The sequence below is a fragment of the Lactuca virosa genome, chromosome 9 (genome assembly GCF_052849685.1).
Source record: "Lactuca virosa cultivar CGN04683 chromosome 9, Lactuca_virosa_CGN04683_v6, whole genome shotgun sequence".
Classification (NCBI taxonomy): Eukaryota; Viridiplantae; Streptophyta; class Magnoliopsida; order Asterales; family Asteraceae; genus Lactuca; species Lactuca virosa.
Genome location: NC_136434.1, coordinates 51,902,379 through 51,915,831, shown reverse-complemented (window position 1 = coordinate 51,915,831; position 13,453 = coordinate 51,902,379). Strand labels below are relative to the sequence as shown.

The following is a 13,453-nucleotide window of genomic DNA, read 5'->3' as shown; positions in this document are numbered from 1 at the left end:
ATGTAATATTATCTATGATATTTTTTTATGAATTATTTAGAATTTGTATGAACGTAATTTTAATATTGTTATGGTCTAATCCAAAAAATTAGAAATATTTTAAAAGTCTTCTTATGAATTATTTACAATTTGTATGAACGTAGTAATTTTAATGTCATGGTCTAATCCAAAAAATTAGAAATATTTTAAAAGAAATTTATATTTTATATTTTATATTTTCTAATAAAATGTTTACAAAATTATGATATGTGTTTTAAAAAAAAATTAAATATAAAATAATATATGTAAAGTAGTAAATCAATGTAAATATATAAACATGTCCTTTTTAGTCATTTTACATGTAAAAGTTAAACCAAACACTTTAACTTTTGACTTTTTCCCTTCAAAAACTAATCCAAACACATTTTAAAAAATAATTTTTGTAAAAAGTCGTTTTACAAAAAGTCCTTTTACAAAAAGGACTTTCACATTTAGGGCTTTTAATTGCCCTTGACTTCAACGACCGGGAAAGAAAAGGGGCATACAAACGGACGAGCTTATGAACGATCATAGTGAAGGGGAAAACACGAAGGAAACACGAAAAATGGGAGGGGTTCGATGGTTCTGCAACAATCGGTAGGGTGGCCGTCGTCAGAGGCCGTCGTCGGCGTCTGGCTCGACCGGGGAAGAAAGGAGAGCGAAGGCTCGCAGCGGCTAATCCGGAAGCCCTAAACGATCGCGAAGAGGGAGAAGAGACGAAGGCAGCGAGGCCTTCTCTTTCTCGTCTGGTGATTTCAGACCGATCACACTCGAGTGGCGAGCTCCGGTGGTCGACTAGACCGAAGAAGGACGTGGGCAGAAGCAATGACGCTGCTGTGGGGTTGGCTTACGTATTGAATCCCATTTTCCTAATGCTCCAAACTAATAACTTCTTTTTTGTATATTTGAATTAGGAAATGTCTAGTGATACTCCAACGATCGATCAAATACAAAGGTAAGGTTCTATCGAATGTTCCTACATCCAATAATCTTTTAGTTATGCGTTTACTTCATTTTTTTTTTACTTTTAATTTTCATGAAAATGCTATAAGTAGTTAGTGATATATTGATTAGGTTAAAGGCATATCGAATGATTCACTTGGAGGCTTTATCCTGCTAAAGAATTAGTCTAATAAATATGTCTTGCAAATTATGTCCACTAGGTGTTCGATATAATGCTAAGGTGAGTTACAGACTTACAGCTTAATGTTTTGACTTTTTATTGAATAGGTTGAATATCATTGATCAAATAATTCGACTTTTTAGTGAATTCTATTGTTCTACATTGAATATTATCATTATTTATCTTTTTTTTGTTTAATTGTTTGGTTTTGGCTTATTTTAAAGCTTTTGCACCAAACAAATGATTTCTGATGAGGCCAATATTCTGCTTCTGTACAGGGCCATTCTCATAATAATGATTTTACCTGGGTAGAGTCATCTTGACTATTTTTATTAGTAGGTTTGTCTTATACGCAACTATTCATCTTAGACGATATTTTGCAAAGAAAGTTTTGTGTGAAGCTATGCACTACATGTCGAAGGTTTCATACTCAGGTTGATAAAAATCATTAATTTGTTCTAAGAGCTGCTAGATCTTGCATTCTTAGGGAGGAAACCATAAAGTTAACTTCAATGAAGGCATTCGGATATTCCAGTTTCATCCCTACATGACAATCCTGTAAGTGTTGAGTATTTTGCTTTTTATAAGTATAAAATTATGAACACTTTTCATTGTAAACAGAATGATAGAATCAAATGGTGGCCAATTTATTATGAAGAGAATGAATGGATTAGGAAAGTCCAACTTTCTATCAACAATACAATTGCATCTGATGAAACTACACACCTCAAGGTTTGAAATAATTAAATAAAATTAGTTGTTCACGAATGTTGATTTTTTGTTTTATAATTTATATTAAAATGACAATGTGGGCCTGTGGTGGAAACACTCGCGTGTGATATACTGTTGGAAGCTGCCATGTGAGCACAATGTTTCCATACACGTAACTTGTGGGTGGTTGAACCTTGGAAATGGTTAGTCACAGAGTTTGCTGATTATTATGGAGTCTCAGAATCATACACCAAACTCAGGTACTTCAGTTTTCTTGATTAATAATAATAATGAAACTATAATCTCTTATTTTTACTAAAACTTTATCATATAAAACGTTGTTTACGCATCTTTCACAGTCAAATACTTCTCGAACCTTTACCTTACCATTTAAGTACCTAAAATACACTTTAGTCAACATCAAACTTTATTATAACTGCATGTTTATATAGAATTCACATGAAACATATTTTTGTGCTATGTAGTTGAAGATATGCCCATGTTACATATTAACATAACTGTTACTCTTAACAACACTCAGGAATGTTTCAAGGCATGATGGAGCTCTCATAAGTAAGTTCATTTGACAGCAAAGTTATCATCAATTGGATCAAGCAATCCATGGGAACTTAATATAGCCTCACCAAGTGATGGTTGGCTTTACTGTATCAGGGAAGGACATTCTGGAACAACACAAATTCCTCATTTTGATTGGACAGGGTATATTGTTTGACAAAGCTTCCTATTCTTTTTAACACATTCCTCAGTTTTATCTGAATTATCTTTTTCATATGTCCTTATATTTTTGCAGACCATTAAGGCCTTATCCCATATCAAAAAAACGTGTAATACCTGCAGGAATTGAGCTACCTGATTGGGCAGTTGATGTAAGTCATTAACAATCATGATATGTTTGCAGATGTTTTAAATTCATTAGATGTATTTTTCTAATGATATTAAATGTGTAACTTTGTGAGAAACTCCAAAAATCGAGCCCAATAGTGATCTGCAACATCTTACTAAGGTCAGTGAAAGTTTTGGGAATGATTTCCCAAAACCAGATATTGTCATATCAGGTTTTATTTTGACTTAATGACTTAATGTAAGTAAATCCATTAGTTAATTGATGGACTTGAAGTGTTTTACAATATTTACATATATAATTGTTTAATATTTTATTGCTAATATATTAATTTGTCTCAGTTTTGCAGGGAAGAATGAATATACATATGTCAGAGCTTGCATGATAGGGTGCTTGAAAAATGGGATACTTATGTTATAAACTTTATTTACAAGTGATATGTATTTGACAATTACTTTTTGATGAATTTGGAATGTAATTTTGAATGACACTATAGTTCGTGTAATTTAGACAATAAATTTGTAATTTAGTTTGATTAATATTTGGTAGAATATATATATATATATATATATATATATATATATATATATATATATATAATGTAAAACCATGACATACAAAGTATGTCGTAAAACTATGTCAAAAATCATGCTGTACAGAACATGTCGTAATTTGAAGTCGTAAATGTCTGTCATAATTACAAAATTTTTACGAATTATGACATTCAAAGCCAGTCGTAAATGTATGTCAAAAATGAATGTCATGTATCTATGTCATAATTGTTGGTCATAAAGGTCTGTCGTAAAATTTATGACAGACCAAATGTTTGTCATTTTCTTTTATGACATGGCTTTCAATGACAGACATTTGTCTGTCATGTATAGGCATTTACGACGGACATTGTCTATCAAGAAAAACCCTCTTTTCTAGTAGTGATATATTGTAAAATATAATATACAAAGTGTTATTATAATATCTTTTAACTACTCGCGGTATGGGGAATCTGGTTTGAAGGGCCGCATAGGGTTGTTGGATTTCCGAAGTGCTATAATGCCAAAATGGTCCTGCCCTCCGATGTTTTATGTCTGGCCCCTGTCTGTACATAGTGGTTGAAAAGTATTTTTTAACATTTATAAAAAACATCACTCATAAATAGTCGCTATAATATTAGACTAAAATCTAGTAATAATGATACTAGGTTTCGTCGAAGGAAAAGACGATTGTTATAAGTGAAGCGTTGTCCGAGTTTCGAGTCATCACTTTAACAAGTGAGTGCATAGTTACTTTCATCTTACATATAGATATGAAGTATTTAATATAAATGACATGTTATGTGTGCATATTATATGCGTTCTTGATATCTATGCTGGATGAACCAAATATACATGTTTTATTTGATTTAAATTGTATATGTATTTTATACCTATAAAAATATTGGGTAAAGATGGGTGGATGAATTGATAAGAGATGAAAGATGATATAGATGAACACTGGCAGCTATGGACTTAGTGCCCTGTAGATGAACATTGGCAGCTGCGCCACAACATGTAGATGTTTTTGAACTACGTGTTCACCATATGTACTCTAAAAATCCTCGCAGCTGCGCCTAAAGGATAATATTGGCAGTTGTGCCTAATAGAGAACATCATAATCTTGGCAGCTACGCCTAAAGGATAATATTGGCAGATGTGCCTAATAGATAACATCGGCAACTATGGACTTAGTGTATGTTGGATAAACCCTGACAGCGATGGACTTCATGCCTATTCCTTAAGACAGTCCTTAGTAATGAATGAATGATGAATAAATGATTCTTAGGGTAGATCCTTAAGAATAAAGAAGATAATGGGGATGAGAAGTTGGGTTAATTGTTTAATGATTAAACATAATAATTATATTATTGTGGGTTGACAACCCTATGTACTCACCAAGTTTCCCAACCTGATCCACTCAGTTTATTTGTATCACAGGTACGAAACTACATTACACTGAGAGATTAAAGGAGATGTACATAACTAGTGTAAATGAATGTAAGGTCTGTTTATGCTTATGTTTATGTATTGACGATGACATCCCAAAGTTTTAATATAAACCAAATACATTTCTTTGGAAATGCTTTGATAATATATTTATCATGTTTTCTCAGAACAAATTCCGCAATATTATTCTTTAACAATGAATACTCTGATTTTCAAATAAGCATAAATAAAATTTTTAAAATGACCGTGAATTTGGGGGATGTCACAGTTGGTATCAGAGCATTAGTTTAAGCGAACTAGAATAAGGATTTATTTATAGACTTAAACTTAGAATGCTAAGCGACGATTGTGAGGAGTGTGTCTAATGTATTTTAGGTAGTACACCTAAATAGACACAAGCACTAGCTTATTTAGGGAAGATGCCTAAAATGCTTTTAGGTGCTAAATGATTTGTGATGCTTTATGATGCTATCATTTGATAGGAACTATGGTCTGTTGCCGACCGGATCTGGAAACTTTATGTGTTCAGATTTCTAAACGTTTAATTACGGTATTAGAACCGGCATGTAACTTTTCGAAAAGAAAATGAGATTTATACGTTTATCGTAAATAAAGTTTTCCTATCTAAATTTTCGTCATTGCACATCAAACGTCTGATTTGGTGCATAGATCGACATGGTGGGAACTAGAAGCGAATTTGGAAATGTTAACGCTAATCAGCGGCCTATGATTGAGCGTGCACCAGAAGTAGCGGATGCACCCGAGCCAATCCTTATGGCAGGAATACAAGCAATGATTCAAATGATGTTGGATCGCCAGATGGAAGAGACAAGGCGTATACTTCAACAAAATAGGGATGAACCTATTGTGCCTGTTGAACAGCCTGAACTAAATGAAGGTTAGTCAGAAGAAGGAAACTATAATAGAACTGTTGGCCAAGATGAACCTCCAGTGGTTAGGAAAAATAACCAAGACAAAGGGATTGAAAGAAACGGCTGCAAGTACGAAGACTTCACGACTTGCAAGCCATCAACTTTTACTGGGAGAGAAGATCCAATTTAAGTTATGGACTGGATTTCTGAAATGGAGCTAGCTTTCATAACGTGTGGTTGCAAGGGCAAGCTACAAACCACTTATGCAGTGCGTCAGTTTAGAAGTGGTGCTATTCGCTGGTGGAACACCTTGGGGAAGACCATAAGCCCCAATGAGCCACTACAACTGACATGAGCAGAGTTCTTGGTCCACTTTAAACGCAAGTTCTGCTCAGCCCCAGACATGTTGGAAGTAGAAAATCAGTTTCTGACATTAAAGAAAGGCAACATGTCCACTGACAAGTATACCAATGCCCTCACATACAATATGGAGTTTGCTTTGCGTATCGTCCCTGATGAACTAACGAAAGTCGATAAGTATACGAAGGGACTACCATGGAAGTATGTTGTACCAATACGCCATACACCTACTCTTTAGGCGGCTATCTGGGCTGCTAAGTCTGTCGAGGAGATGATCAAGAGTAGAGCCGCCAACAAGGTTGAAGTAGGAGAGATTAGAGAGTTTTAAGGATCTTCAAGGTCCAAAAAGAAGAGAAAATTCTCGAGGTCTGGAGGAGGAGGAGGTGAAGAAAGATGGTGTGATAAGTGCAAGAATAAACACTTTGGAAAATATGGCGAGGAGGTGACATGTTTCAAGTGTGGAAAGTCTGGGCATTACGCGGATGATTGTACATTCAACAAAAGGGTGTGTTATGGATGTAATGAAGAAGGACACTTCAAGCAAGACTAATCAAATAGGGAAGGAGTTACAAAGCCAAACGTACTGCCAAAGCCAAAGGCAACAACATTCCAGATGATCCTTGACGAAGCAGGTGACAATGCAAAGAATCAGAAGTGAGGAGTTTATATTCGAAGATCAAGATATGAAGTAGCCATGCGGATAGTATCATGTGGTATAGCCTATTAGAGGCATAATATAGGTTGAACTTGAACATCTATCTAATCGTTTCAAGAAATAATATAAAGCTTGGTTATGTTATCCGATATGTTAAATGACTATGTGAAATTCATGTATGGTGACTTGGAGAATTGCGAGACAATACTTGGGACGAGTATGAGTAGGTGTGAAAGGTAGTAGAGGCATATACTACCGGAAGCACATGACTCACACTTGGATCAGGGAAAGTCACAAGGTTACCAAGGCGCTAGTAATTGATTCTGTTTTGTTCATGTATGTTGTTACCATCATTTCGGTAATGACTAAGAAGATGATTGTTATTGCGACACTAGTGGTCATATCAAATTGAGTCAGACTAAGATGAGTATGTTACGTGTTTCAGAGAACCAAGTTCGACGTAACATCTGACTTAAGCCAGAAGATTGAAGTGAAAGATAATCGAAGCGATCAATAGAAGTATCGCGATCGTTGTTAAAGTAAGAGATTGTATCTAGAAGTGCTACATGACATTATAACATGAAGGAAGGAAACTTCCATTTTGTAATCTGACTCAAACAGACCTGAGTCTAAGCATTGCATCATACGATGAGAGGTCATTAGAACATGACCCATCGGTCTGTTACGATAATTGAAGGAAATAACTTATCTTAAGTCTGTTAAGAAGAAGAAGAAGTCTCTAATAAGGATTTATTTTGTAACTCGAAGGTTACAATTGAAAGTCCAACTCGAGAAAGAGAGCGGGTGCAAGATTGAACACTATCTACAGTCAAGAAGTCCAAGAGTTAGATACTCATTCGAATGAACATATAGGTTACGGTTATTACCTAGGATGAAGAGATAACGTATGGAGTCATTTTACAAGCCCTGTTTCGTTGATGATTCCGAGACGTAATCATATTAAGGGGGAGATAACTGTAACGCCCGCAGATTCGGTCAAGTCAATTTAGAGGCAATGAGCATAAAAAAATAACTTTTTGATAGAAGATTATTTAGAATAAATAATCTTAACCAAGCTATAGTATATGTCACAAGAGTTCTGTACATATAAAGAACGCTGGAATCCGAGTTATAACGAAGAAGTTACGACCTGTCGAAGTTTCGCGACATAACCGGCACGACGCTGCGTGACGTAAAAAGTGAGTTTGCGATAAAATACTTTTTAGCCTTAGCGATCTAAACGAAAGTCATAGTATACATTAAACCGAGAGCATGCATAAAAAGGACGTCAAAATCTGACTTTGTATGAATAAGTTATGATTTTTCTAAGATTTAGCATAGCGGTGCACAGTTCGGAATTCGAATTTTAGATCGATCAATTTTTAGCCGACACAATCCAAACTAGAATTGAAGATTCGTTAATAGGAGCTCAACGGTATAAAGACAGATGAAAATGGACGTTGGATGACAAAGTTATGAATTTTTAACGAATTTTACCTGTCTAAGCCTATTAAAATATAACTTTAAAAATAAAATCAAAATTAGCCGACGGAGTCTAAACGCAAGTTGTAAAGTACGTTGCCACCTACGCATGGATATAAAGAACGTCGAAAACGGAGCTCGTATGCAAAAGTTACGGATTTTAGAAGATAATTAGTTTTTGGAGTAATCTGCGAGTGACACATGACACAATCCTGGCCATTGCTTCCTCCCCACGCCTTACCACCAGATGGTGACACTTGGCACTCAATACGACGAGTTGGAGGCTCAGAACTCGCCGAGTTGGGTCATTTTACAACCTATAAATAGAGGCGCAAATCTCCTCAATTCTTCACACCTTCACCCTTCTTTCTCTCTTAAACTTCTCTCTAAACCCCTCCCAAGCCTTAGTACTTCCCAAGTGCTAAGAGGCGAATCCCGGAGCGCCAGAAGGCTCCGAGAAGAAGAGCTTTCGGCTCGGAAGTTCTGCCCCCGCAGAGCCCGGTTCTTAGCCAAATCTCCTAGTAAGTGAGTTATGTTTACCCTACTTTAAGTATAACTTATGTTTAAGTTCAATATCGTTATTATGAACTTATAAACAATATATATTATAAAATATAATATACAAAGTGTTATTATAATATCTTTTAACTACTCGCGGTACGAATAATCTGGTTTGAAAGGCCGCATAGAGTTGTTGGATTTCAGAAGTGTTATAATACCAAAATGGTTCTGCCCTCCGGTGTTTCATGTCTGGCCTCTGTCTGTATATAGTGGTTTGAAAAATATTGTTTAACACTTATAAAACAATATCGCTCGTAAATAGTCACTATAAAACAATAATGAGCTTTTTAAAACCTTATATTTGCATGATTATAATATTAGGGGAGAATTGTTATGATGTTTTTGATAAACAACCATTTCATTGGTCATGGTGTGAATTCTCTTATGTTTCTCACAATATTGATATGCTCTTGTGAATGGGATTCATCGGATGCTTACATTCACTATCCAATCATAAAGAGGTGCGTTGTTAAAAACTATATCATCAATATACAAAACAATTCATTCTTATAGTATTATATATTTGATTTTTCTAATCCAATATTTAGTCGTTTTTTATCATATTGGGAAACAATTTCTAGTCTTTTTCTACTTTTTAAAAATAAAACACCGTCTGTTTGATGCTAAAATAAAACTAAAATAAAAGTAGAATCAGTCCATTCCAACAAATAACACTAGTTTTTCCATCGTTGTTTGTTGTGTTAGCAAGGTGCTGTTTGTTTTTTGAAAAAACCTCTTCAGACCTCTTATTGCTGCGCGTCGCAGCACACGCACATCACTTTTCATCTCGCAGCTGTTTGTTTTTCAAAAGTCTTCGGATTAAAAAACCCCTGCGCGTGCTCTTCTTGGCGCAGCACTTGTTTTGCCTCTTCCTACCTCTTCCAACCTCTTCTTCTTCTTTTTTTCTTGATAAAATATTGATTATATATTATTGAAATCTTATTTCACATTTTTTTTTGTTTATTCTTGTTGAATTTTTTTTTTCTTTTTTTTATATTGAATAATAATAGTTTGTTGATGAAATATCATTATTTTATGCTAAAATATCTTTATTTTTTGTTAAAATATCATTATTTTTTGCTGAAATATCATAAATTATTGCCGAAATGTCATACATTATTAAATTTTCGGTATTAAAAAACTATATTCGGATTATAAAATCAGTTTATTTTAATTTTTTAATATCTGCAGCAGTATGCAGATGTTAAAAAAACAAACACGCTTCTTATTACAGTCTGCAGCCGTTTGGTCCACCTCTTCTACTGCAGAGGGCTGCAGAGGTGGTCCGCAGACTTTATGAATTTTTGCTTCAAAAAAACAAACAACACCTTAGCATATTACTCCTTTGTACATTGCTACCACAAGGAATTGTCCATTATCGAATTAAATTGCCTTAAATACGTTATTGATTTTACTTGCAAAATATCTCATAATATGGTGTTAAATAATCTTATAAACACTAGAGGGGTTACCCGCGCGTTGCGCGGGGCGGAATGTGTTCGTTTTGTGAGACAAATAATGAAGTACATTGCATAAATTAGTATCCAAATTAAAGTATGTTGCTATTATGTGTAATTTTCCATCAATCGGATGAATGGAAATGTAATGATATATCATGCTACCAAAAGAAGTACAATGCTATATTTGAATAGATTTTCAAAAACAATGAAAATACAATCTTATATCCAGGTACTTTTAAATGAAAGTAGAATGCAATCTACAATAAATACAGAAAGAACATCTTCATACTTACCTCATCCCTCACCCGTCTTCTTCGATTTCATTTCCTTGAATGATCAAATCATGCACCTAACATTAGAATTAAAGTAAAATGTTATATGTTTCAATAACACCATTATAAGGTCTCCAAATTCCAATGGGTAGTTTAAGAATTGAAGAGAAAATGTATTATAGACACTCATTTAAACAATATGGCCATCGGTACTAACATGAGGGTACAAAAGAATGAAAGCAAAGTAATCCATTTTAAAAAACAATGAAACCCAGTAATGAGAAACAATCTATTATTATTCCATTTATCAATAACCATGACCACTAATCATCTCATTTCGTAACATGCGAGCTTAACCAAGCAAGGGTAATTTCGTAATTTGGAGAGCAACATCTAGTAGTAACAAATATAAATTAACAAAAGTAAAATATATTAGAGAACACGTCATTTAAGAAGTAATCTGGAAAATTTACCATAAAATAATACAAATCTAAAAAAAAAACAGTATTTCAGTTGAAGAAAACAATGAAGAAACAGTGAACAATATACCTGTTTCTTCAATGGATCCAATCTTCCCCTGTTTAAAAAAAATCAAAAGGTTGAAACCCTCCTAACTTTTCAATAAACCCTAATCCACATGAAACTTTTTATTTGTTCAAATTTGAACATTGGTTCAATGGATTTCTACGAACAGGATGTGGGTTCCAAACAAAAGAGAAATATCAATTCGGTTGGTTTATTATGAAGCTAAAGTTGGTCATGCTATAGCATAATATACTCCTGTTCGAACCGGGGTTTGAAACCAAACTTCTCTTCTATAAAATTACTTAATTGTGTCATTAATTAAAAAAAATGAAAAATAATAAAAAAAATATTAAAAAATTAAAAAAATTAAAAAAGAAGTACCTTGTTGCTGACTGTATGGCGTCAAAGCTGGATTGACGTCTCAGATTAGCTGCAAGGCAATAAAAAAACAGAATTCATGTAAAAAAAACATAATAATTTATATTGTAGTTTTTTATAAGTTTTAACTAACCTTTGTCTTTTCGTTGTGCAGAAACACCTTGAATTGCAGTAAAGATTTCGGGTGTAAATACATAAACACCACGTTTCTGTCAACCACAAAGTAAAAACTCAATTTCTTTTCAAAAGAAACTGGAAACCAAAGTTGAAATCACCATTCCATTAAAATTTCAAATTCTCAAAATGATAAACAGAAATAGGGCATAGGCATAATACCTCATCTGTTTATGAACCACATGTAATGAATCCATTAACAACAGATAAATGAGAAAATCAGAAGAATATTATCATCAAGAGAATATAGTAAATGTAATAACATAGCTTCTCATTAGTATGACCTTTAAAGGTTAACATGCAACTGTTGGCTGTGGTTGATGAACAACCAAATTTGGCTGGTTTATTGAGGTCCCAAAGCTTTAAAGTGTTGTCCGTTGATGCACAAATTAGGGCTCCATGTAGAGTGAAGAGCCTATCCTCAAATTCCACTTCTTTTGTCAAGAAATCGACTCCTACTGTTGCCATGTATTGATTGCTAAACTTCTTGTTCGCATATCTAAAGTTGAACATTAAGGGCAAACAATAATAATCATCCTCAACAATAGATTCCCTGATCTTCAATGATCATATAGATTGATATAAATGTAAAATTACCCAACTATCTCTATAAAAAAAAAAAAAAAAAAAAAAAACTGCTTATATAATTCCCAGATTCCAATACCTGAAGTTGCAATAATCAAATTTAAAACACCTTCTTCAGTTTTTGTATATAAACTTTTCAAGCTCTCAAAAGGAATATTTGGCATAGAAATATAGGTTGTAACTTTTTCCACCGAACCATAAAGTAGAATATGAATACATTCATTGATTAATCATTAATTATTATATAATATAATAGTAACTAATTAATTGTAAATATTAAAATAAAATGTTACTGACCTAAACAGAGAAACCTGAGGTAGGTTTTTCTCCATTGGATCAACCAAATACCTTCTCAACATTCCAGCCCATCCATACCCTGATATCTAACAATAAAATTTAAAATAATAATAATATCATTAATTTCAAATAAAAGTATTTCTTTATTATTATTATAATTTATAAAGACATAATTTCAATTCAAACCTCATAATTGGAGAATAAAACCCACTAAAAGGATTGTATCCTTTTTAAAACTTATCTCCAACCTAAATGAACGACATATATTTGAAATGTAATATAAAAATGCAAAATAACACTAACAGAGAAGGTAAAACCTGGCGTACTGGGTTTGTGGCGGTGGTACCGGTCGTCCTGGTTCCTTTCCAGTAAGTTTTCACTTATTTCCAAGCTTTAATAGATGTATACTGAAAATAAACCAAACAAAACTGTAAAACCTGGCAACAAAAAAAACACGAAGAAATGGGTAAAGTAGCAGACCTTTATTTCTATTTATATAAGGTTCTTTAGCCGAAGCCAGAGCTGCTGTTATTATTTGAATGGAGAAATGAATTGTTAACATTATAACTTTGATCCTTTAGATGGATTAACAACAAAATCAGCATTGAATAAAATTGGTAACACCAATAATGCCTTTACAATAGAATAAACCGTTAACCTTTTATGGATGGATGTTAAGTCTTCATTCAATCACAATTACTGGAAACTGGTCATGACAACCTTTGACACTTAAGATACATCAAACAAATGAGAAAAAAAAAGTACAGATGAAAAAATAAAGACCTTTATGAGTTTTATGAATGCAATAAACAACTGCCAACCTTGGATTACAAATAATCACATAAGAAACAGATACATTCTTATGTGATTGACTCATTTCAAAGCCTTGAAAGGGTAAGTTTTTCATCCGTAAACAAAAGGTTCATGTTCTGCAAAAAAAAAAAAAAAAAAAAAAGACAGATACCCTTTGTTAGAAAAGTGAAAGTTGGATTTCAAGTTAATATAATGATTCTTGAAGTATACATACCACCACCTGGAAGAACAAAGATTAGAAGCTTTGATTGAGTTGAAATGTTCTTAAAGATTTAAACTTTGAATTGAGAAAGATACCTACACCAGGGTGGATGCGATCAATATCA

The 13,453-nt window shown here is 33.4% G+C and overlaps 1 long non-coding RNA gene across 1 annotated transcript; it reads right to left on the bottom strand.

The window, feature by feature from the left end:
* Nucleotides 1–10,906: 10,906 nt before the first annotated feature.
* On the bottom strand, nt 10,907–11,463 carry LOC145136125 (uncharacterized). The gene is made up of 3 exons (XR_013720239.1): nt 11,392–11,463; nt 11,262–11,310; nt 10,907–10,932 (listed from the first exon to the last, which is right to left on the bottom strand). It is a non-coding gene; the product is annotated as an uncharacterized LOC145136125 (long non-coding RNA).
* Between the last annotated feature and the right edge of the window lie 1,990 nt (nt 11,464–13,453).